Below are 25,654 nucleotides of genomic sequence, written 5' to 3' on the forward strand. Positions count from 1 at the left end.
CTAATCATCTTCGTGCCGTCTGTCCTTGGCCTCTGCGACCCACTGTAAATGTAGCGCTTCCGTTTTTGCTATTCAACGTTGGCGTCTGAATGCAGTGGCAATTCGTCTGTTGGCGCTGCTTGAGTGTAACCTCTGCGCATTCATGAGTGCACACTGAAGCCAATTTATCCTATCATGATTGGAGCACCTCTTCTCTCTATATATGTACCTGCCGATGAACACTGGCTAATCTCTGTTTCAATTTGTGTATCTGCGTCACAGCAGTTACGCATACCTGTCCTCAATGCGTCAGTGCTGATTTTATTTGGGAGCATTCTTCAGTGGCTGTGCAGGTCAATCATTGTTCTGTTTTCATGGTGGACGCCAAAATGACGACGAAATCCGAGTATGAATAACAGCAGTCGTACTCTACTTCTGAGGTATCCACCCCTGTAGGAAACATTTATTTTTTTACTTCAGACAGGGTGCTTTCCTTTAACAGTGGGCGGATAATTTTAATTAGCGAGTCCTGCTTTTGAATAGCTACGACAGGTAGCGTATGTTTTTCGAAAAATTGGAGCATTATGCTGATGCCATTCTTTCAGTAAGTTCTACTTAGGAACACCTTATATGTGATGTCACCGCTCCATCTTATTTCATGGCAGTTCCGGCTGTGTTGACATTTTCTTAGTGTACATGCTGTCCCAATACAAAGCTCTCCTAGACTACTGTTTATCCTTGCCGGCACAGGCTCTCACAGTTTGCTTTTCTTTACTCATTAGGGGTAGAACACCAAGAACTATAATCGGTGATGGCATAAAAATGCAGTGGCAAATGAAACCGCTCTCAAAACTCAAGGAATTTGCTTAGACGCGCCAGCCAATTACGTTCATCCGATTCCATGGCATAACGGCGATGGCGAATTGCTTTCCATGTCGGAGTCTCTGGGGAACTAAGGTTTGGAACATGAAGACACAGAGGGCTGTGTAATTTTGTGGGCTAAGCTTGTACTGAATTTTTTGGTTGTGCTTAATTCTTAAAGATTTCTTTTGCACTACTTGGCTGGGCTCTCTATCCGCCAACGTTAAGTTTGGCATTGTACACTCCGCGGCAAATCAACACAGTCATGCGTTAAGATAAACCATTCATGCGTTATCCCTCAAACAGACTTCTTTCTCAAATCTGCGGTGCTTCATGACGGGACTGTAGATAGATAGATAAGTGTACTTCAATATAGAGCTTAGAGATTGTATTTGCGCAACCACACTTGCTCGGAAGCAATAACCATATAGTTATCAGGTCTTATAATGCAGAAAGTATGGAGCAGCTTCCTACACAGGGCCATTTTGGAAAGTGTTTTTAATTGTTCAAGAGAGGAGATAGCAGCTTTTCAGCATTATACTCTGTGGTGGCTTTACGCAAGCAAAATGTTAATATAGAATTGTTCTATAATATATCCATAATGATAAAAAGCTAACGCAGCGGCTTTGCTATGCTATTGCAAAACGAGGAGTGTGCATGGAATGAAGCGAGTGAACCTACTTTGTTAAAGCAAGTATTTACATTATGTATAATTATTCCAAAACGATTGACAGTTTCTTTACTTGAGACATAGGAATCAGTCAGTGGTGTCCAGTGCTTTTTTTACTTTCTCTTTCTTGTTGCGATGTTAATAGCAATGAGAGAAATCAATTGCCCATTGCTTAAACTTTCACAAAACACGCCCTTGTTTCGGAATTTTCTGGAGCATAGACAAGTCATCATACAGAACTTGGCCTACAGGAAAAGTTCTGCACTTCGTTAAGTAAAAAAAAAAGAAATTGTGCTTTCGATGTACGCTGCGATTTAAATTCGTGTTTTGCACAGACAACGGCAGTACAAGAAAACATGCGTGAGCACCTACATAAGACGCACGCGAGCCACAAGCTGTCTACCTGGGGTATAAGAAATAACAATAAAAAATATCCAGGCATTGTCGACAAGAATTTTTCTTCTGAGTCTCACGATACGCCTGTGGGAATTCATTTCAATGCTAAGCCGTCACCCAGCCCGGCTCCATTAGTTGTAGTGTGTGGAAGAATTGCAGCTTCTACGAACTTCATATAGGAGTTAGCCTTAGTGCATTGATCAAGGTATTACTATGCTCGAGGCAGCAAATCCCTCTAAATCCTGTAAATGTTCCTCTAAATGAGATACTACATAGGTAAAATAAAGCTTGCACTACTTCGCAGTCCATCGTAGCTCCCCGCCCCCGCCCCGCCTACGCACGCACGCACACACACCCGCACACACACACACACACGCACACGCACGCACACACACACACACACGCACACACACACACACACACACGCACACACACACACACACACACACACACACGCGCACGCACGCACGCACGCACGCGCACACACACACACACACACACACACACACACACACAGAAATGCAGAATTATACACGTGTACAAATAAGTGGTATATAAATATAAGCAGAAGTATCAACAATGTTTAAGAAATGCACTAGTGTCAGCAAATTTGGTCCATATTAAGCAGTCCCATGTTAATAAACAAGAATTGTCTAAACGGCCATCTTATGAGGAAATACTCACGTATACAACTGCAAATGCAGGATCGAGTTTATCTCAAGCTTATTATCGGCAACATGAAAGCTTTACATTCGAGCGCAGCGAATAGTAATGTCACAAGTGAAGCAGTGTACCCTTTGCACAGCTTGCGCGACAAAAGGCCTGCATCTCCTTTTTCAGAGTGAAAGTGTAGTCCGCTATAAGTGGCAAGCTCTATTCGCGTTCGGCATAAGGAGTGGCACGGCTCACAAGAAAGGCTAGTTTTGTGTGCACGACTCGTGACTTTGAGTACGTGAGCTGATTCGACAACGCTTCCCACGTGTGCGTGTGTGACGGTCAGCACGAATTTCGCGTACCAACAACGAGAAAAGAAGGAAACGCTGCTGAAGAAATGAGGATAGCAGCCTCATTGACAGTGACGTGTTTCCGGTTTGCATTGCTCCCGTGCGATTCGTTTCGCAGGCAGTGACGAATCGAAGATTGTGGACAAAAGTCTCACTGCAATAAATCTGCCCTTAAACTATACTCAAGACGCAAAGCTCGAAGTATAAAGTGAAGATCGAAATAAATTAAGGCGACAAACGGACCTGTCGGACAGAATGAGATAAGGCGCGAGTCGACGAAGGGCTCAGAGTAAGTAGAGAATAAAGACGACATATTTCTTTGTTCTCATTTCTCCGTCCTGGAGGACGCCCCTTTGACATCTATGACATAAAGGCAGAGAAAAAAGAAGCAGGAATATCAAAAATACCAGTAGCTATATACGTATTAAAAAAAACTTCGTTTATCTACGCCTCGATAGGTCTTCTTTTTGAGCCCCCAATGACAGCTTTGATTCGCCTACAGTAGTTGTTTCTTATTGGCGGTGTTACCGGCGCCACCGCCTGTCAAAGTCCAAGATGAACCCAGAAGTCATAAGGCAAAGACCTAAAGGTCTGATGTTGCCTCATTCATGTTCAACGAAAACAAAATATCACAATTTATGCTCTGCGCTTTCAATTTTACTGCACTACGTGTAAGCTATCGTTAAAGCTTCTTCTATAATAGAGAGCATCATTTGGACCTCCCGGTCGATCGTCGCTTGAATTGAGATCCCAAAGTTGCTCATTTTCCCAGGAAATTGCGTCGTTGCTTCATAGGACGGCTTCTTTTGTCGCAATTATAACTTCGTCGGCTCCACAAAACCGACGGCTTTGGTTTTGTTTTGTTGTTTTTGCGAACCGTTCAAGACTGACAAGATATGGCACTGTACAAAACTGTACTACTTTCCAGAAATCCGAGGGTGAAAAACTGTATAATGGAAGTGAAAAAGATGGTTACAAGAGCACATACGGGCACGCACAAAAAAGAAATAACGAAAGCAGATGTACACGGGAGGTGTTTTCCTCCGTCAGAAAAGAATGTATCTAGCACACTTCTTTTTTTTTTCTAACGCCCTTCAAACGACAGTCCCGTCCCCGCCCTTTGCGGCCATTGTGTTCTCCCCTGGCTGGTTGAGACTCGTGTAAGCAATGAAGATAGTAGGGCGAGACATTTTTCACGGTGCCTCAATTGCTACAGATACGAATTGACACCCAGCTACGACGACGACGTCGTCGCAGCAGCAGATGCTCTATCGGCTTTTCTGTCACGGCTAGGAAACATTAGTTGTTATGGATGCTGTATGTACCTGCTTTCTTCTCTCTCTCTCTCTGTCATCTTACTTTCTCGCTTCGCATCTTGTTTCTCGACCGGCGTCTCTCGATTCACTCCTTGTTGAACGTCTTCCGTCGCTTCTTTTTTTTTTTTCTTCGCGGCATACCCCTCCCCATCATTTCTTGCTGTTTATCACCGGTTTGCCGTCCTTGTTTTGATCCGCCCGTTTTCTCCCTCCCTATATGTCGTTTACTCCTGGGTGTAAAAAAAAAAAAAAAACCCCGATTTTTGTTCCTCGCTAACACTTCGCCTCCACCATCACTGGGCTCCTTCGGTGATGTTTCTTTCCTTTCTACGCTCGATGGCTGTTCTTCATTTTCAGGCAGCTGGGACGGTGCGGAGGCGCTGGCACAGTGGCGAGCCAGGCGCAGAAGGGGCGACGTGGGGATGCAGACGTAGCCAGATAGATGGCGCCATCGATCGTGCCCCGCGCCAGGAAAGCAGCTCTGAAGGCTAGCTGCTTCAGTAGCGGTCGCTTCCGCGGCTGCGCTTTTTCTTTCTCTGGTTTCCTTTTTTTCTTTTTTGGGTCCCAACGCCCTACATGCTCTCCTGAAGAAGTACCCAAGACTAGGCCCACCCTTGATTCTGCGCCACACACGTCCCTCTTTCTCCTTCTAGCGCGTGGCGATGCGGGTTGTGCTGTCTCCGGCTTTTACTGATTTGTGAACTGCCCTGAATGACTACCATGCGTCTTACCCGCTCTTAGCTTCAAGGGAACCCTTTTCAGCTCCCTATGTGCCTACGAGGAGCCATATTCGAGCCGCTACCCTTCCTCGTTTAGTGTAACCAGTGCCGCTTCGCTTTTGGCTCGTCGTATTATGTGCGCCTAGTGCTTAGGGCACCTAATTTCTATTTAAACTTTCTTTATTTACTTTTCTTTTGGCTTCCGGAAACCCCCGTCTTAATTTAGGCTGAGTTTTCTTTGAAAATGTACTTCAGATATCCGAACGACGAAAGTGCTCAGGGGCCTTTATATGTACATTTCAGGGTGTGCTTTCTTGCGTGCTTTTCGTTTGTCTCTGTTTACTTACGCAATAGACATGAACAGCGTTTCTGGTCATTAAGAAGCTAGCTGTCAATTTAGTCACTTCAATCGGCGTGCCTGCTATTTGTTCGGGGCACTTCAATAGATGCGCATGGTTGCCAAACCTCTTAACGACAACAAAGGGCTTGCGAGCGATTTCATATCTCCTTTGAGTCCCTTTAGAAAAACTTAATTATATAGTGCCAGTGTTCGAAAGCGAATAAATTGTCCAGCTTGTACATAAGAGATCGGGCTTTAAAAATGAAGTCATTGTGATGCGGCTTGGGGCCGTATTTTGCACATTCTTGTTACCAAACCGCTGGGAACTACAGGATTCAGGCAGAATTACGACATGAAGTTTCTTTAGCGTAGTCTGTTGCGCACTACATACGAGGTGTTCTGTGAAGTCTAAAAAAAATTCTGTGAACAACGAATTCGAAATGCGAAGGTGATTTAGCAAAATTGACATTCGAGTGAGTTGGTTCAGCTTCATCTCAGGTAAATATTGGTTTCACGCTTGTTTTTAAATATGAGGCACGCTGTACTGGAGGACTCCGGAAATTTAGACCACTTGGGGTTCTTTAACGTGCGCCTAAATCTAAGTACACGGGTGTTTTAGCATTTCTCCACCATCAAAATGCCGAAATAATGTGACTTACTTCTTTTCATAAATGTGTTTTCATTTAAATAAAATTCTGAGTTGCGAGTTTAGCGCCTGTCCCGTGACTTCTTTAGCTCTGGTCCGCGTCTACATTGTGCTGTTGACCCAAGATAAACGTGATGTTAAATGGTGAAGGAGAGCATTAGAGAAGTGATGAAACGTACAAAGTTGAAGTGTATTTATTGAAAAGTGCTAATTGTACGTTTATTTACCACTTGTAGATGGTACATAACTCCAATACATAATCAATAAGCATTCAGTGAACACCTATAGCAATTCCTTTTTTTTCCCTTCTCTGTCGTGTTCCCTTCTTTCTAACACGCTTTTTCCCCAACCTAAGTGCGGAGTAGCAAACTGGAGACTTGCTTCTGGTCAACCTCCCAGCCTTTCCTCTCTCTCTCTCCCTCTCTCTCTCTTAGCTTACTAAGTGAGATTTTCATTTCAGCGATTAAAATGGGTCAAAGCATTTGAGGGGAGTCCTGTCGCGTAAGAATATCTCGCGTCTTTCTAAAGGAAATTGAACCTGAAGGCTTAGGTAGGGCATGAAAAGAAGAGCGAAGGAAACTTCCACAGTGACTCTCAGGGAAGTTCTTTTCTCTCTTTTTTGGGAGGAGGGGGGAGTGAGGGGGGCTGTGTATGTGCAAGCACAAACGTCTGATTTATTTAGTGGTGTTCCGTGTGCGACTTATGGCGTGCGCCTTCTTTCACTTTGACATCAAAACTGCAGACATGGGTGGTGACCAGCGCCTTGCGTCTCGCTACGGACTATCCTCTTTTATAACATCTCGCACTAACCACTGGCTCAACAGAAACTTCAGTATTTTACGCCAAAATACTGATAGCAAAAAATTGTAACTATCTAAGAGGAGACGAAGCACACAGGGTAACCAGCTTTTTGTCACGGGTTTGCGCTTTCACTATTTCTTCATGTACCAACACGCCCAGTCGACTTTCGTCAACTACAGGTTTAACTTATGCCGAAAAAAAGCGCACTGTTTTGGTCATATTTTGAAGTGCCACGTAGTGTGCTTTCTTTCTTTACAGTTTTTCCCTACGAAGGGTCTTCCGGTCAGCACAATAGCCTGAACGACGCTTTCTTTCCACGAAATAGTTATAAGGCGCCATAACTTGCATAGCGCGCATACCGTCATACTTCCAGGCTAGAGGCAGTCAGGGAAATTTCCTTCCGTGGAGGAAAAGTGCCGCTTCGGCCGCTTCACTTGCGTGCTGATCAAACGAGTAGCCCTTTCTTCAACAGTCGAAAAGAAATACATTTTTGGTATGATGATAAAGCTGAGGGGCTCAGACTGATTGGAAATTCTGGCCAACTACTCACTTCATGCTTTGTCGGGTGCGTTAGGCGGAGGCGCTACACGAACGTCTACACGTCTACACGTCTACACGAACGTTACGGCCTCCGGAATACAAGAACAGATGGCCAACTACTCACTCGATGCCTTGTCGGGTGCATTAGGCGCAGGCGCTACACGAACGTCTGCTGCGGCCTCCGGAATACAAGAACAGATGCCATTAGTCTCAGAGTAAATAGAACGAGTCGAAGCACCTTAAGATTTAGTGCTCCGTTTAGGCATTTACGGCAGCGGCACTGTCGGGAACATCGATCTGCGGCCACATCGTGGTGAACGCGATGTGCAAGCCGTCCTCCGTTCTACCGAGAGGTGCTCGGCGGATGAACTTCAAGCCCGCCGATCAAAAAGCGGCATGCTTGAGAATCGAGCCACATGGGCTGATTTTGGAAAAAAGAAAGAGAAACACTGACATCGAATAAGCACAGGCGCGGGGGAAGCAAGCGAGTAAAGCGATAGAAAAGAGGAATCCCTGCGTAGAGGCTCGTGCGTGATCAACGACACGTAAACACACTCTCGCAACACGGTCCGTCGGTCTGTCAACATCCGAGGGGAATTGATTTCACTTTCTAGCCACTGCTATACTTGTAACGACGACATCCCCTCGTCGTCGTCTCCATCGCCAGCGTGGATGGCGAGCCGGCCACGGTTACTCTAGCCTGCAGACCCCCAGGAAGGAAACGAAACCAACGAGCTCGTTTGAAGTCCGAAACATGGGAATCTACTTCAGAAGGCTTCAGCGCTCACTGCAACCCCGCGTTCGCTCGCGTCGTTGCCGGCGTTTCTTCATTTCTGCTCAAGCACCGGTTCAGCCGTCGCGCAAAGCGCCGCGCCGCCTTCCACCGAGGCTGGGTGCCGCTCAGTGGAATTCCGCAGGTCGGCCATTCGTGCACAAACGACGCGAATCGTCTTTGCTGGAACCCTTTTCTCGGTATGCCAGTTTACTTTCTTCTTTTCTTTTTCTTCTTCGCCGATGCCAGCGGAACCAGACTTTGAGGTATAGAAAATAACCTTGGCACTGCTTTGATCTCCAGAAAGTTAACCTGCTCGTCAGCGAGCTCCACGTTGGCACGCAGCTTGCTTTATAAGTTGCGTGTACTAGGAGTTGTTCGTAACTTAATCGATGGGATACTTTCTCCGAGTGGGAGCCTAATTGGTTAATAATTGTAATTAATTTACCGCCTCTTTAACACGTACCTGAAACAAAAATTGCGGAGGAACCTTACTTAAAACCACATTGCGAGACATATGCTGCACTAATTCTGCATGCCTTACTAAATACAACTGAGGGGCGCTCTATTCACCAGAGCGGCAAGCAAGAAAACGACGATCTAACAGTGTCTTTTCTTTTGAGAAATTTTGGAAATTAGGGAGAGAAGACATCGCAGGAACTTCTTTCGCATTCACTCCCATAGGCGTTCAACTCAATCAAACACTCCAAAATATATTATGAACACGTTCTCTTCCAATATTTTTAAGAAGAGTTACTTTTTTCATGTAAGATTTGCAAAGACAATTAGATGTCTCAGAGCAAGATGTCCACACAATACGCAGCAGAGTTTTGACATTGAAAACGATTACTGTTACCAACGTACCCAAACTAGCGCTATATTTTATTCTACTTTTCATATATTAAGTCTGACTTTCTCTTCTTGCGAAACCAATTTCTTTTTTGTAGGAGGTTAGCCTTTAACACATATATTTCCATAATCTCTTTCCTATTTTCTTTTCTCTCTCTCTCCTTAACGTGGTGCGGGTTCCACGCGTCTAAACACATTCTCAGTTAACGTAGGCTATTTGTTTGCTTTTTATCTGGTAATATAGTTTACTCCATCGCTTTGTATTTCCATCATCTCCCCAAAGAGCCAAGCCTCCGACCACGTGGCCACTCGGAGCAAGTGGACATATCAGGCAACATGCCTCGTCCACCTGGTGTAGCACATATTTTCTTACATAGACTTTCATAGTGCCCTCGTATGATGTTGCTTACGGAAAACATTCACGTCACTTAGGCATGTTTCCTAAAGATGCACTGACCACACGCGAATGCTTGCATATAGAAAGTCTGGCTTGCCTCAGATGTTACATTGCCTAAACCATGGTCGTGGCTGCACATATAATGTTTCCTATTAGATAATCATAGCAAGTTTTCATCCTCTTGTAATACGTTCTTAATTAACATATTCCTACACATATAACTAGCGGAGGAAACCACAACACACGAATAAAACCGGTACACACCGATCACAGACATACTTGTCTTTGCTGCAAATTTAACAAACCATACTTGGTATTGTCGTCACTGGACATAATTGCACAACCTAGACAATTACTTATGCTTGAAAAACAAATACATATATACTACTACAGATGTAGCCGCATCTCACACATTGTTCCAGAACAGATTAAACCATTGGGAGAAACCAGTCAGCTAGGGTTTCTTAAGGATGTTCTGGTGCTCCACGAAAGATGCCAGTATGAAACCCAAACCTCACGGCATTCCCATGAATAGAGCAGCACTGCAAGCACCACGTTTTATTAGCAATTGTCCTAAAAGGTCTAAAAGTGAGAGCGCCACAATTAACCAACTTCCGTTCAATATTTGACAGAAATTTCTTACCTTAACTGACCTATCGTTCATGTGGAAGCTACATGAGGTAGTACAATATTGATTTATCTTGCAATCTTGCACCTATCCTCCGTTTTCTAAGTTAGACGTGGCATAGGGATACCAGGTTCCTTCAATACTTTTCATCTGGTCATGAAACTTGCGTGTAAAGCTATGCGAGTGTTTCATATAGCGCCCGCAGTGGACGAACCGTGGTGCTGGCGCAAGTAGAAGGTGGACCGAAGTAGACGCCGAATGAATGCCACAGGGGTTCTGTGCGTACGCCCGATATTGCACCAGGGTCGCATAGCTGCCTGTATCGGCGTGTGAATATTCCCGACACAACGTGCAAATCGCCGCCCTATTTCTGTACGGTGTTCAGAAACTTAAATGCGAACAATTTTGAAACTGCTACAACGCCTTCTTTCATTTCCAGGATCAACTGAATTCTCAACAGTGGCTTAATTCATAATTGAAATTGTACACTTGACTACTCCATCATTAGAAATAGACTACAGAGCAAATTCAGGACCTACTTTTATGAAATTAACCTGCGTTTCATATGAACAAAGCTAACCAACTGATTAACTAAACAAACAAATAGATAATTAGATAATTACTAGACTAATTATCAAACTCATAACTAACTAACCTGGCTTCCTAACTAATCTAAACACTAAATTAACTAACAATAAGTAACGTAACAAACCACAGTAGCAAAACCTACTCAACCAATCATATAAATATATAATAATAAAAATTAGTACACCAACTAAACTAACTAAATAAATAAGGCAACTACTAGCAACACTAATTAACTAATCAAGCTAACAAAGCCAACAAAATGATCTACTAATTTGACTAACTAAAATAACAAATTTATTCACTAATAACATACCTAACTATAGTATCTAAGTAAATATATTTACCATCCTAACTAATCAACTAATAACTAACACACTGAACTAGCTAACGAAATACAACTGACCTATTCAACTAACTAGACAAAGTGCAAATAATGATAGTATATCGAAACAGCTTGTGCAAGGAAGGATACTATATATAAGGGGGGAGGGGGGCAACGTCAATCATGAAACAGTGCCGTATATAAATTAAATACAGACATATCGCACATTAAATTATCTTGGAAAAATTTCCCGTTGCATGTTCACTCTATAAAAATGCTGAACTAAATTTTGGAGGGGTGCCTTTACTCGAGAATGATTTGCATCGTCTCGCAGCCCGCATATCTGCCGCGGCAGATTGTTCAACGCATGGATGGATGGATGCTATGAGCGACCCCTTTGGAGCAGGGTGATGGGTTGCGCCACCGACCTCCGCTTATTGTACTGCCTAATGTCCTAGCTACATTTAAAAAAATGGAAGAAAGAAAAAGAACTACGAACAATTCACATCGCTAAATTTTCTGCACCCCTATTGGCAACTCTGTTTTTGTACGCGTCCGTTGTTTGTAGTTTCCCTACTTTTCTTCCACCAATCTTGCAATCACCTCTTACTAATATCTACTGAGGACATGTTTGATTTCCCCCTGCGCTCGCTCAATCCAAGGGCTTCAAGGACGCCAGAGATACCTAAATCGACAACCGAGCAGATATCTTCCCATCGTAATAAAACATACTCCATGGTTTCCCTATATCTTCGCCGCAGCAAACACATGCTTCTTCTTCCTTGTTGTGTTTCGCTTTATTAGTGCGCGTTCTAAGGCAACCTGATCTTGCTTCGAAAATTAATGAGCTTCCCATTGAGTTATCACGAATTATTTCTTCCCTGGTTTCGTTCTTTTTTCTCTGAAGTAGTTATTCATAGCAGGTTTCTTTTCCATTGCCGCCACCCATGAGATTCTCAGCCTGTATGACTTTACGCTTAGCGCTCTTTGTTGCCATGTTGCTCATCATACCAGTCGCATACTTGCTGGCAAGCATCGTAGTTCTTTTTCTCCACTGTGAATCAATGCTTTTCCTGTACAAATATCTCAACACTCTCCCAGCGCATTTTCTCTCTTCCATGTTCCCTCCGTCGTTCTTCATAACCAATTATACTGTGAGCTTCCCTCACTTCAACACTCGTCCAGCACGTATCACCTTGAACAGCTTCATTTGTAGTCTACCCGTGAGCACCCAATGCGAGGCGTCCCAATGACCTCTTCTCGTCATCGAATCGTGATTGTACTGCTCCTGACTTCAAGCAAGCAACCGCATTTCCAAGTGTAAGTCCTGGAACCATTACACATTTCCACATACCCCGGAGCACCTCGTACCTATTGTATCCCCATAACGCTCTGTGTATCATTATGGCCATATTTCTCTTCCCCTTTGCAGCTATTGTTCTTTCCTGTGTTTCCATATATCTGTTGCCTTCGTTTATCCATATACCAAGGTATTTATATTCTTTTACCCGAAGTATTTCGCCGCGCTGTACTGACATACTCACTTAGAGCGCGTACGGTCCCTTTATCTCGGTCCCATTGTCTGTGCACGCGCTATAAGCGATCTTCCAAATAGAATATCAACTAGCCCGTACCAAAACCCTGCTCGTATTGCCACTGTCTGTTAATTGTTTTCATTCAATACCATAACACCTAATTTTTGAACACCAACTTTCAGATCTAAATTCTCGTCTTCCTGTCCACAGATATTAGCCAGACGTTGCATATCACTTTGCTTGTTAGCAAGCAACACAGTGTCCTCCGCATCAAACAAACATGTAAGCCAGGGGCGTACCCAAGGGGTGGGGGGCGCTTATGGCGTTTCAGCCCCACCCGAAATTTTTTCGTGCTGTCATACACCGCCGACCAAAACAACCCCCGGCGCCGGAAATCATGCTGAATTTTGTCTAGAATGCCTTTGCTCGAGAATGCTCGAAAAGACATTTCAGTGCGAACATTGCGAAATCGGGCTGGATTTCACAGCGACGCCCACGCCCCGAGCGCGACATAACGTAGGGAGCCCCATCCGAGCACAGTTTCAAGAGCGTTTTGATGGCTAGCGGGCTCACCGCGGCATCTCGCGGAGGCCGGGGAATCTACGGAGAGCATGGACTTCAATACCGAAACTTTACGGGTTCAAAGTTCTAATAAATTTTCAATGTGAAAGGTGCATTGACATTTCCAAAGTCGTGCTTTAGATTTTCAATTCCGGAACTTTGTGGGTTTAATAATGTTGTAAATATTTGACGCCAAAGGTGCATTGACTTTTCTAAAGTCGTACATCGGACTATACAGCTAGACAAGCCAAATCAATACACTATCAGACAAGTTGACGAAGCACACAGCGAGGTCCAATGAGACGAAGCGTGGTAGTGCATCATTTTTGTCGTCATGTCACAGAAAAGAATATCATCTTTTTTTTTCACTTGTGCCAAAGCATCCATGTCAATACACTAAAGCCAGAAAAAGTAATTACGTTCTTATTTATTTTTCTACTTTGACTCTTATTCGCGAGGACACATTGAACCTGATCAATCTTTTTGTTCTCGCTTCCCGCGGGCTGCCGAAGCCAGCCAGAGCGCATGCGCTTTTCTCGTGTTGTCCCGACCACCACGCGGCGCAATTCGATGCACGTTCATTTTTCTCTGGCAGAGTGGATTTTCCCGTGGAAAGAGTTTTGGACGCTTTCTGGCTAGCAGACAAGAAAAAGAAACAGCGGTCGCTCGCCGCCATCACTGTGGGGACTCGACGGCGCTCGCTTGAGCACAACATCTCCGGAAAGTCTTCTCTCGCCGGTTTAGGATACCGATATGTGTATCAGTATCAGTATGTGTATGGTTCTCTGTGGACCAAGCGTCTCAAGTTTGCTTCAATATTCCTTCGGTAGCCGCATTAGGTGCCTAAAGTAGGCAGTCGATTGTGACCAACATGATTTCCGTTGCGCTTTATTTTTTTTTCATTTCGGTGCCGCGACCCCATAAAAGAAAAAAAAAGATAGTGTTGCGGCGTAGCGAATTGTCGCTAGGTGAGAGTTCGAGTTTGTTACTTCTTCTTTGGCGAAAAGGAAAGTAATTAGCTACGGGACGTTTCATTTGCCTGATACTCATATTATATTACTGCGATTCAACTATATGGACACTCCAGGCGCATTCCTGCCATCGCTATCACCGTCATGTTCCGTATAAACTCGAAGGGCAATAACATCGTCACAGCGCACTGCATGCTGTATGCGCGAGTGAAAGCGTAGGGGGGTACAGGGGTTGGTGATCCAAATATGGTGGCTCAGTCTTGTGTGCGCAAGGGAGAAAAGCAGGGAGGAAGCGTGCCGCCTCCTGTCGCTAGCGATAAATCAGGGAAGGGGAGGGAGTGAACGGAGTGTGATCTGTGAATCTGTGGTTGCGCAACATGTTTATTTGTCTTGTTTGACGCATTATATGCAGTGGCTTTTCTTTAGATACTTGGATTTATTGGAGAGTTATAGGTATATTTCAATACCTTGTTGCGAGGCTTTGTGTATACGTGCAGTGAACTTCGTTTTCAGTGACACATTTTGCCTCAAACACGACGACAGAGCTGACAGTGGAAACATTCCAATTGACAACCCCCCAAAAAAGCAAAGGCCGTCATTTCTACCGGAAAGATGTTGTTGACTCTTTTTTTACATTGTCAGGGGCCATTACTGATCGAATTTGCTAAACCTGGAGAGACTATCAATCGTTTCCGATATTGTGAAACGCCGGATCGGCTGCGTGTCGCAATCAAGAAACAACGACGTGGAAAATTCAGGAGTGGGGTCATCTTGCCGCATGACAATGCCCGTCTCCATGTTGCTTCTTTGGTTAAGACAAAACTGGCAAAGTTTAACTTAGCAACGCTGCAGTAAGCGCCATATAGCCTAAACCTGTCGCCTTGCAACTTTCATGTTTGGGGGCGTTTGAAAAAAAAACAGCTCAAGGGAACCAGATTTGTGTCGGACGATGACGTGAAAAAGTCAGTTATCGAATTTTTGAATCAGCAACCCAAAGAGTTTTATGAGATGGGAACCACGCGACTGGTTAATCAGTGGCACAAAAGTCTAAATGGTCATGGAGACTATTTTAAAGTAATATACCCCATTTGTCATATATTCGCATTGTTTCACTTTCATTTGACTCGCCCTCGTTTATTTTGCAGAACTCCTGCTTTCTATATGTTCTCCCTGTTGCGACTATAATTTCGGTGCATTTACTCACAGTACACGACCGGTGACAGCTGCTCTTGCACAATACATTGTAACAAAGGACAGCGTCATGGAGATTTTCCCTGGCAGTCACTTTTGTACAAAAATGTAAACAATGTTATTGAACTACAAAGTTTCATTAAAATATTTGTTCTCAACTTGTTCATTTCATGGTCTTTACATTTTTCATATCAGTGGCATGAACACCTTTGCTGGCTTCAAACTGATATAGTTCTAAAGTTCGTGTGATATTTTGTATACTTATAAAATAGAAAACATGGAAGCATTGATATCAGTTATTTCGGGCACAATTTTTGAGACATACCAGTACAATATTTTATGAAAAAAATACATATTTTACTTGTATTTACAGTGCGTAGCGTTTAAGGATTCGTTTGCAGAATCTTTGGCAATGGCAATGCAGATATTATTCATGTATTTGATCCCTCGACAGATTCTATAACGAGGAGGCCGAGTTGCAACGTGACCCCCCCCCCCCCCCCCCTTCCTCGAAAGAACTTTCTGGCTACGCCACTGCTGTAAGCTGCTGCTCTACTATTGTACTTTCGCCTGTTAGTATGAGAGATTAAACCCGTTACTGATTCCCTCTAGCGCCCTTTTCATCCTTACCATGTACAGTGGCGAACAGAATATTACGGACCATGAAATCTAAGAAAAAGCTGAATATCTCCGTAACCTCACAACGCGATCTGGTATTTGCATTTTAGACCTCGACTAGAATATGCTAACAACGTTGACGTGGGCAGTTTTACTGGTTACTGCTACAGGCTGCTTGGGAATCGAACGTTTTCGGAGATCCCGTGGTCCATTTTATTCAGACCGCGACTGTACATCATAAACAGCAGCGGGGAAAGAGAGCACCCCTCTCTGAATCCTTTGTTGATATCAGCTTGCTCCTCGCCCCTCTCCCTTCCCATTCAACCAAACTGTATTTTCTAGGTAAATCTCTCTCAAAAGCTCATACCGTCGTTGCTCTTATGCCTTCTTCGTTCAGAATCTCACGCAATATGTTGCAGTTTACGTTGTTATACGCTTCGGCAATATTTAAGAAGCCACATATAGCGGTCTCTTTTTTTCTCTGGATATTTCAATACACTGAGTAAGGACAAAGAAGTTATCATCCAGACGCCTACTGATTATCAAGCCAATCTAAAGTTATCCTAATATGTTATTATTCTCTGGCAATGCTTGCAGCTTTAATTTAATCGCCTGCATTGCTAACCTCTATATTACCGATGTAATGGTCGACGGTGTATATGAATGAATTCTATCTTTCTCTATCTTACTTTTATAAATTAAATGCATTCTACTTTGCCGCCAAAAGCCTGGTATTCGTCTATCTTCTAAGAGTTTTCTACTCTTTTCAACAAAGCTTCTTTACTTTTTGGTCTTAGTTCAATAATCAACCTAACGGGAACCTCGTCTAGCCCTGTGGCTGTGTGCTTACGAATTTTCTCTTTGGCTTATTTAAGTTGAAGTTTGTCAGCACCAGGTCCTCTTAAACTTCGTTCTCTTGCATGCACTTTTTTTTTTTGCGCAAATGCCACCTGCTCACTGCGTTGGGAAAATTTGGCGGTTCTTTTCCGGATGTAACCTAATGCCGCGTCCCCTTCCGGTTTCTTTTTTTCACCTTCGTCTAGGATATGTTGTTGTTCCGGGCTTCCTGCCTAATAAGTTGATGTGGTTACAAAATATTCCAGGTGCGGCCTTCTTTTTCTCACGTATTTCTGACAACCAACGTTCACTTTCACTTTTAATGTTGGCTTGAACCAGTATTTGAGACATAGACTTTTCTCTCCCGGTATATCTCCCATTTTTGGCTACTTCACCCTGCCGCAACTGCGCTCTTTTAGCCTTCCTATGCTCTTTATGCTTTCTGTCGTTCGGCGATAGCTTCGCGTATCTCCCTGTTCCACCAGCTTTTCGGTTTCTTTTTTCTTTCCAACAAGGATGTTGTTTCTCTTTGCGTATTTATGTTGTAATTACACTTAGAAGCTCACTATACTCCCGGTCTTTGCTTGGCCATTTGCCAAATTCTTCCTTGAATCTCGTGACTATATCTATTTGTTCAGCGTTCAAATTTAGAAAGGATATTGTTCGCTCCTTGCTTTTTTTCCTAATTACATGTCCCATATTCAAAATTACGTGTTTGTGGTCAGGCCGTATGCTGCTATATCCTTCCTCGTCAATGAGCATTTATCTCAACTTATCATAAATACTTTTGGCCTCCGACAGTAATTAATGGTCGATTGCCAGTTTCCCACTTCCCACGCGGTCTGCCTTGCGTACTTCGGCCCTGTATACACGACGACCAGGTTATGTTGCTCGCAAAAATCTAGCATTGACTTGCGTTGTTGCCGGTATAACCTTCTGGATCCTGTATGTGGGCATTCATGTCATAATGGGATAACCTTGGCGTGATTCCCGAAGCCCCTAATATCAGCACTTAGACATTTCACTAACTCATGATTCTCTCTCTGTGATTATTTCCGGTCCACAAATACGTTACGCCCAGCCAAATTTTCTTTCCACTTATTGTGCAAAATAACCAAAGATGGCCTTGACGTTTTGAATTTACTCATGCGTATTTGGCACCCTGATTTATGAGCATTCCGACTTCACCTCCCTTTCCTTCCAACTTAGTTCTGTTGCACCATCCTCATATGTAATTCTGAGTCACTGGCGGCTCTTCCGAATTCCTAAGGTGCCTTTCTGTAACCGCATACACCACTATTTGTGCTCTATTTAACTGCCGCTCAATCTCTACCAACTTTTCCTTTCTTCTAGCGCCCTGCATGTTCATGTAGCCTATTGCATGGCGAGCTCTCTATTCTGATTTCTTTTTTTTTCTGTTATTGATGCCGATGCTTTATGAGATTACACTTGGGGACGTTCTTCATTACTACCTACACTACCTTGCTGACCACCCGTGGGTCTCTAAGAAAGCAATTGCGTGACCAGCAACATTGACACACATCTTGTCCAAGCCTGTGATTGAAGTGGAATCTGTCTCGTTGAAATTCACGTTGCCTTCTCACATTCCTGTTTACTTGTACAATCTCGAAACCTTTCTCTCGACTCAATCTTCATATAGCCTCATTTACAGGTACAACAGCTCTTTGTACGTTACTGTCACGTAAAGGCACTTCCAGCAACGTGCGCACCACAATCTGCACCTCAGGGGACATCTCGCATAGGTCGTCTACCGCCTTCGACAAGCGCTGTGCTGGAGCTGCCCCTTCTCTGTTTAAACACGTCATTTAGCGCACCTGCTACTACTACAAGGGTGCGTCCGCGAACATTTTGCTCTAGCTTTTCTTTTGCTCATTCCATGACAGCGCTCAATGTCCACCCTGGAAATGTCCGTACTGCCAATATTTTGTCAGCTTCCCCCGTCTCCACAATTGTCTCTGAGCACCTAGCTAGGTTTTAGCTGCCGGCGATAATCACAGTTTCACTCTCGCGTACTGCCGTTGCCTCTGCCTTCTTTGCTTTGTCGTCCTTTCCCGTGTGATTCCCATCTGACAAGGGGCATTGACCCCTGCGTTCCCGCTTTTCCTTTGTGGCCGCTTCAAAGTAGGTGAAGCTCTTGCTAACTACCCACCACCCGCGTTGCACGTATTCTACGTGCTTTGTTGCCGTTCCCCGTCCTGTCACGTCGGGAGACGACGTTCCTTCACCACGACCACTCTCGCTCATGACGGCGCTCCTGTTCAGCTTTTCTTCAGCTGCTGTAAATCTTCTTTTCCACCGCCTTCCATGCATCCCGCTCCATATTTAGCCCGTTTTTGAGCTCTTCGACCTATTTCACAAGCACATCCTGGAAATCCTCCGTTTTCCTTAGTCTAGCAGCGACATAATAGTTTCAGCCAATCAGCTCAAATTCCTCTCCATTCTCACCCCTCCTCTCGTCTATATTTAGGGGCTCCCCGCACACTGCATGCTTTACCGTCTTTATGGCCATGTGTTTCACTTAACTTTTTCTAATACAGACACCGAACTTTTCAGAGCACGTACTTACAAAGAAAGGCCGATGTGCATAGAGCCTAAATCTTTAAAATGCCGAAAATTAATTATCACCAATATTTTAAAAGCAATAAATTCCCTGCAGATTTAAGACATGACACACATTCGCACGTGTTCAAACACGCGGCAAAGCTCCCGCTGTCCTACCAAAGCAATATTTCCGATACCAATGCGCACACACTAATACCACTTATAGCTAATAGTCTTGACATTTCCAAACCATTTAAAGGCTATCGAGACTTAGCGAGCCACACGGCTGCACGTGTTGAAAAACGCGCACGAAAGGACGCTCTGACTATCCTGCGAAACTAAGTACACAAGAAACACACTCACGTACACAAAAAAAGAAGAAAAATACGGCAAGCTAGCAAATTGTTAATTAAAGGCTAAAAAAATGAGCAAATCAAAAAACAAAGGCAAGCTAAAATCATGCACAAAATCTTATGTTTTTGTCGGAGCCACGGAGCCCTGGAGAAACACGCCCGTCTGTTACCTATCTTCCACTTAGGCCAGCTTCTGTGGTGACGGCTTCTGTCCTGATAGGAAACTTGCAGGGAAGTTTCATGACCAGATAAAAAGTATTGAAGGACCGTGGTGATACATATGACGAAGCGTCAGCGTCGGTGCTGCTGCGTGGCATAGCAGTTACACTAATGGTTTCATGAAAGTTAGTCAGCTAAACAGCTTTTTGCGAGAAAGGCGAATAATTCTGCCCCTCGCCGTTCACATATCTTCAAGTGAGACAAAAAAATCACCACAGCGGGTCTACTACGCGTAGTTAAGTGACTGTTGAAGGTATTCGTACAGGTACGTTTTACTGCGATAAGCAGAATGAGTTTTTAATATACGTAACATCCCATGACGTCATGGTTGTATCAGCGAATTAGAGTGTTTGTGATATCCAAACGGAATGACATTTGGAGATGACGTTTAGAATGAAGATCATCGGAAGTTTGAAGATGTCAGTTTTGAATTTTTTATGAGTGCGAGGCAATAGTAACTTGTGCAGTTAGCAAAAAGTGTAATAAATGGGGAGCAGAACGTTCAATAACGCCATAGTGAAGGAGATGCGCGGATAGAAGGCAGTGAAGAAACTGAAGCGAGTGAAACGCCTTCATGTTAACAGACTAGCGTGGTGAACTGCTTTAGGATGCATAGAATATGAGTGTGCTGTTTTTTGTCTTTTGGAATCTTTTGAACGTCTGCTAGGGGTAGAGTGCACTCTCTACGAGCCTCACATGATCGCAGACGAAGAAATTGCCCTTCAATAAAGAGTAAAATAACTTAAGCTGATGGTGATGAGGATGACAACTCGTTGACAACAGCGATTTTTGCACAATGTGTGTCAAACAGTAATTAAAATCAGGACGATCTTTTGCCCATAATGCTACAACCTTTATGATTACGTTTTGGAGTAAGATTTTCTTGAGAAAAAAAAGTATGGAGAATGTAAACATGGCCTGAAGGAACCGGATGCACGAATGCGACATAGAAAGAAAAAAAGAAGATAACGAGTTCTCTGGCTTGTTTTCAGACTGTTCTTTCACTCCTCATCTGGCGCCTTCTGTGCGGCTGACTTTCTGCCACGACGTGTTCACTATACCAGTTGCAATGCGTCACTTAGAAAATGAGCTTGGTTTCAGACCAATGAAACACGAGATGAGGCAAGAGTCCTCTGACTACAGAATTCAGTCAACTTCAAAGTGCGCCCGTAGGCATGTTGCGCTCCATGAGCCGAATGAATACTGCAAGGCGCTTCTAGGGCGAGCGACCTTTCTGGAAACGTAGGTGAACTGCTATGCATTTTCTAATGTGCCGGAGGCGCTTTTCCGAGCCTGCGGGAAAATGTTTGCTTACTTTAGTTTGGACGTAAACCGAGACGATGTGCTCGTTTCATGCACTAATGGTGGACTTGAATTACGTGGATTAATGAAAATGCGTATGCTGTGCTATGCTAACTTCGTATTGAATTAGCCTAGTACCATTAGCAGCCGAAAGCTTTCGAAAAGTAGAAGCTCATCGTAACCAGAACTTATGTCACCAACGACATGCCCAGTTTCTTTCGAAAATGCTCAAAATAGCATACCCTAATTTTGCACATTCTGCTACAATTTCTTTGGGAAATTGTTGGTCGGCTCACCGCGAATCACTGTGATTTGAAAATACTCAAAATATGGCGCAACATGGCTAACTGGCTAACCATGTCGAAGTTATTCTCCTCTAAATCGAAAAATGTTTTTTTTTTGTTGTTGCAAGAGCGTCTGCTCGAAAATACCACGCCAATTGAAACGGTGCCATCATTCTCTTTCCACCAGTAAATATGATAAAAAATTTGGAGCAGCCATTGAAAATTTTCAGGGGATGCGTAGTCAGCCTAGTTATATTGATTCAACCTTAATCAATAACATCTACACAAAGGTTAAGTAGCGGTAACAAGACGACGTGCGTGCCTTCATACAACCACAAACTCACCCTGAAAAAAGCTTTCAGTATGTGTCGCACTCGAACGAGCACTCCAGAAAACCTAAGCACTTTTAAATGTCTGTACGAGGTACGTATGTGCTGTCGAGTGTAAAATACACTATGTCGCTTGCATTGGTTTTAAAGTAGATGCGTTCAAGCCCTCGTCAAATGTCACAAATTCATGTTATGCTAGATCCATCACCACTAAGGTACCAGGTGTATTGTTCCAGAGCGACTTGTAGCGACACACACACAAGCTTTCTCGTGTCACTGTGCGCCTCCCCACCTCTCCTCCCGCTGGATATTGCCTGATTAATTGCCGATGAGCCCATACCGCCAGACTCACAGGGTTATAGCTGATTTCCCTGCGAAAAGACCGTACATGGGTTAAAAAGAAAGACATAAAACCGATGTCATATCATTTAGGTATACGCGATGTATGTCTGCTAAGACGTATTTTTATTTATACTTTCAACCTTAACGCGCATAGACCAAAGCCCGACGAAAGAGTTTATTAACAGGACGAAAATATTTCCTATCTCACAACGGCTGTGCGCGGTAAAAAAAAATGTAGGTAGAATGAACTTGTTGTTTCGTACGAAATATTATTTCTTTTGTCAGGAGAATCAGAAACCCAATACCGGTGCCTAACACTTGTTTTTAGTAGGGCTTAAAACACGAACTAAAGGGAAAAAGAATGACAGGCATTGAAAAGAACGACACGTTTTTTTTTTCTTTTTACTTTTGCTTCATGCCCTAAACGTCGCTCAAGGCATGAACCAACTATCGCAGCAACAAGTAGTGATAACTAACACTTGGCGTCGATAATCTTGCGGTGTTACTTTCATGCGAAGGAACCAACTTTCATTGTAATAAAACGGAGCCATTAGTATGGGCGCGTCTACGCGCACGCAGTACCTTCTAACCGTCAGTGGTCTAGAAACACTCCAAATTGGTACAAACCCACTAGAATGCCACGTGGAAACGAAAAATGGAGACAACCGGACGTATAGATATATGCTTGGCTCACTTGTACGTGCAGAAACAACTCTAAACAGTCCACTTTCTCACTTGTTCTGTATCGTGCTAAACTAACGCGATAGGAAGGACTGACGTAAAGTAAAAAAAAATAAGCCAAGACCTCCCCCCCTCAGTATAATTTGGGGTTTGCTGCATAAAAAATTCGCTGCCGCATCATAAAACAAATTCTTGGACATTGTTTGAAAGAGCTCACGCAGTATTACTGCCTGCGTGCTGTCATGTTTCGCTCCAGTTTAACGCTGTCTGTATCCGGCACGAGCCGACAACGAGGCACGGATCCGCGCCTTCCGAAGGAAACAACACAGCGGTGACTGCGTTCGCTCGGTTCGTGGCGCCGCCGCCACCGCGCGCGCTTTGTATTCACGAAGAGGAACGCGATGTGCAAACACGGCCTTTCAGGAACACAGCTAGCTAGAAATGGAAACGCCTTCGCGTGACGGGCCGGGCGGGGTGCTGACGCTATTGCCCGAATCGTAAAGGTGAGACGTGACTGCCGGCATCCGACGGCGATGCACAACGGCCCGCTGACAACGCAGAGAGATAGGCCCGTTTGTCCTTATTGTCGAAACGATGTCAGTAGGCGAGCGTGCGGGAACCGCGGACCATTCTGATCGTCGCCTACGCACGGCACGGCCTGACTCTTGACGCACACTGAGATACTCTTATTCTCCCGATCAGTTTTTTTTTTGTTTTTCGAACAGTTGCTTTTATTTTTTTTACTTCCTCTCTCTTCTCGAACGGATCACTCTTCTTCGAACAACTGGAGCGAAAGAAGGCGTATCAGTGTGTCGTGTTTCTTAGCTGCGAAAACTCAATATCATTTCTGGCATTGAATGTCTATTGAAGTAGTTTCTGTACTACAGCACAAGGTGATAAGAGACACGGCTGTCGTGGTTAAGACAGAAACGCTTTTCTTTGTCGCACCTTGAAAGGGACTTTTTCCTTTGTTTTTTTTTAAAAAAAACGACATTGCAATAACTCTTTTGACCTTTGTAGTAGCGAAGTAGTTTTCGGTACCAATGGATGCACTATCCAGAGCACAGAAAATAATAGTGAGGTCTATGCTTGAATATAATTGCCTATTTAATATTTAGTGGATAGAGTCGAAAGCAGGTGTAAACTAAGTTTTCCTTTAAATGTTATTATTTTCTGACATCAGATTATGTTCAGGGACTCATTTCCTTTTACTGGATGTATGATCATATTGAGCAAAATTTCAATCAGGGGAATGTACTGTATTTCTATCACGACAACAATTGTTGTGTAAGTAAACTAGGCTTGATAATGGGATTATACAATCATTGTCACTAAACCCTTTAGATTGACTCGAATATGACGCTTCAGAAATCACCAGAAAGTGGTTAAGACAACAGAAGGAAAGCAGAGAACATTCCCAGTGTCATTTCTGAAAATATTTTGCAAGCTATTTCGCTATCAATTCACAAATTTGATATTTCTTTATTGATGTGTTAAGATGGTATTTTTATCATATCGATTTGCAGACACGATGCCACATTGGACAATCACTACTCAAGGTATTCATAAGAACATACTCTTCCGTTAAACGATTTTAATTTTGCAAACATCTCTTAGACTGACTCTCTGTTGCTACTGCTGGCTCTATGGGTGTGTCGTTTTTGTTTATACTTGCCTAAGACTTACACTCCCTTACGTTGTTGAATCACGAACTCTTAAACCACAGCCCACTTTCGCCATCTTAAACTTTGTGTAATAACCATGTAGCTATGTCTTTTACGATCCCTTTTACTACTACTGTGACTAGGCGACCACTGTGCGTTCGTTTCTCTGTTAGAAAAATATGTGCTAGAAAAACACAGACATAATGTCCTTTTGGGAATACAGCATGAAGAGCAGATTGCACTTCATCTTACGGCGCTCACCTTAAAATATTTTCGCAATAACTGCTTTGACATTTTTAGTTAGATTGGGACACAAAAGCTGGTTCTTGTTCTTACTAAACTTTGAAATGGTATATTGATATATACCACTGCAAAGCAAGAAATGACCTCACTATGAAGTTAGAATGCCGGTTGATTAAGAAAATAAAAACTTCCTGTACTGGATAGCTAGATTATCTCTGACCCTGGCATGACGGGCTGCTTAGCATAAAAACGCAGCAGAATTTTGTAAGAGTTTGTTGACCCTAAGGTTCCTGTTACCTTTGGGCAAATGTAAATATCAAGTTTACCAAATAAGCGCATAAAACTTGTCATGTGTAATCATCTTCCAAAGTTACTTCAATTTACTTTTTCGATTTTCATCAAACGGCATCCTAAATAAGCTACTCATCAGCCTCCATCCAGTAGTATCACTGAGGGAGCGCAGGACGGCAGACCATAGGTGGATGAAGCTTGCTCTTTCTTTTTTTGCGCTCTCTTCATTTGACACTAGTAAAAAAGGAGTACAACCGCACTACATTGTGCGGGCTCTTGTAAAGCGTCCTCTGCCTCACTAAGATCGTTTAACAGGCAAAGCTCGCTTCACAAATGTCGCTCTTGATTTTTTTTTTTAGCGTTTTTTTGCCTCAGTATTAGTGTATGAACGGCGAAACTAACTCTACAGTCGCCATTTTCGGTCTGTAATGAAGTTTGTAAAGGACCTTTCGCCTCGGTAAAAGTACAAAAACGGCGAAGCCTGTTTTACAAAAGAAGCGCCTTTCAATTTTATTGTGTCCTTATTTACGTATACCCTTTCTCTATACCCTGCCCATTTTTCCGCTATTCAGCGTAGGCCACAGATGCCTTCTGTTTTGAATACAGTCTAAGTATTCATTTATTGCTCTTGAAAAATTCAGCAGAAGCGGAAGGCGTCAGAGAAGGTTTTATAGCACTGAAAATAATGGGAGAAAAAAGGCCACCTTGTGCTCCTAAAGGTCGACTTGGCAGGGAGAAAACGCTGCAGCATTTCGCTTCAGTCGAATAGGAACATATGTCCACCAAGAGCATCAGTGCTTCTTGACACACAACATCCGCAGATATATCAATCTTATAACTATG

The sequence above is a fragment of the Dermacentor albipictus genome, chromosome 1 (genome assembly GCF_038994185.2).
Source record: "Dermacentor albipictus isolate Rhodes 1998 colony chromosome 1, USDA_Dalb.pri_finalv2, whole genome shotgun sequence".
NCBI classification, from domain to species: Eukaryota; Metazoa; Arthropoda; class Arachnida; order Ixodida; family Ixodidae; genus Dermacentor; species Dermacentor albipictus.